The following is a 1,392-nucleotide window of genomic DNA, read 5'->3' as shown; positions in this document are numbered from 1 at the left end:
TTCCGACGTTAAGCATCAATCGACCGAACGCGAACGGGAAGAACTACCCTTCCCGATTAAAGTGTGTTAAGCTAGCTTGGAATGGCTTTAGCTGTGTTTGGTGACCAGAACTGAATATCCTGGTACTTCCCCACCTTCCTCTTCCTCGTCTCATTCCCCTCACCTACCTTCAGTCTCACAACATTCCCCAATTAGGGATAGGCCATAGTCTCACTGACTCCAGACGGGAGCGATTGAGACTCTTGTGTGGTATTCAATTAAAAAATGTACTAATAGACGTAAAAAGTAGAAGAACAAAATAATATAACTGGAAGTGGGTTTACAAGCGTCCTGAGGGGTTTTACATGTTGGTAGTACAATATTAACATCACAGAAAGTTTTAAAACAAAGTAAAGTTAGTAATAATAAAAATAAAACTATATTAGATAAACAAATACAACAAACAAAAATTAAAATAACACAGCAAACAGAGAGGTTATTAATTTTCTTTTGAATTAACTTAATGTTTATAAGGTAAGGTTTATGCATAGCACAAAGGATTGCAAATTATTATAAGCAATAATTATTGTAAGGCTGCGGTTACACTTGGAAGTTTTTTTTACCGTAAGTGAGTTAAGGCAAAATTATCTATCGAAACGTCACCTATAAAGTGACATGCTGCCAATGGGACTCGAACCCACGGCCTTCTGATTACCGGTCAGCAGCTCTACTTCTGAGCTATGGCGGCTTATTTAATACCCGCCAAATTAGTCAATGTGTACTTAGTGTTCTGCAAGCAAAATTATTGCTTATTAATTTTTTTCTTACCTGAAAAAACCAACTTCATTTTTGTAGGTAAAGGAATTATAAGTGCTTAATTCTCCCACTTAAGGGCGTCGAGATATATGTCTTGATTAATTGACTAATTTGGTGGGTATTAAATAAGCCGCCATAGTTCAGTGGTAGAGCTGCCGACCGGTAATCAGAAGGCCGTGGGTTCGAGTCCCATTGGTGACATGCATTTTTTCTCGGGAGCTTTTTCAATTTGTAAGTTTTTTCTCTTACAATAATATTGCTTACAATAATTTGTAACCGAGAGGTTTACAAAAATCTTCATTAATCATGGTTATTATCGGTTAAACTTGATTAATCTTAGTTTATCTTGGTTTATCTAAGTTAATCTTGGTTAATGTTTTGGTAGTCTTAGTTAATAATATGGGTATTCTTTGTTAGTAGCCTCCATACTCAAAAACTAAATACAAAAAACAAATATTAATATAAGTACACTGATGCTCGAACTCTGAATTTTGTAAAATAAATGGTTAAGCAACCTAACTTTTACTATTGTCTAATTACCTTGTCATAGTTACCTAAGATTATTTTTGAGAAATAGTTCTTTGCTAATTAGCGCCA

General features: G+C 34.9%; 1 non-coding gene across 1 annotated transcript; it reads left to right on the top strand.

Moving 5' to 3' along the window:
- The first annotated feature begins 924 nt into the window (after positions 1–924).
- On the top strand, positions 925–996 carry TRNAT-GGU (transfer RNA threonine (anticodon GGU)). The gene has a single exon. It is a non-coding gene; the product is annotated as a tRNA-Thr (tRNA).
- The last annotated feature ends 396 nt before the right edge of the window (positions 997–1,392 follow it).

This window comes from Hesperophylax consimilis, chromosome 8 (genome assembly GCF_061612785.1).
Source record: "Hesperophylax consimilis isolate HC1 chromosome 8, BYU_Hcon_1.0, whole genome shotgun sequence".
NCBI lineage: Eukaryota > Metazoa > Arthropoda > Insecta > Trichoptera > Limnephilidae > Hesperophylax > Hesperophylax consimilis.
Note: the sequence above shows the minus strand (reverse complement) of the source record. Positions and strands in the feature narration are given on the sequence as shown.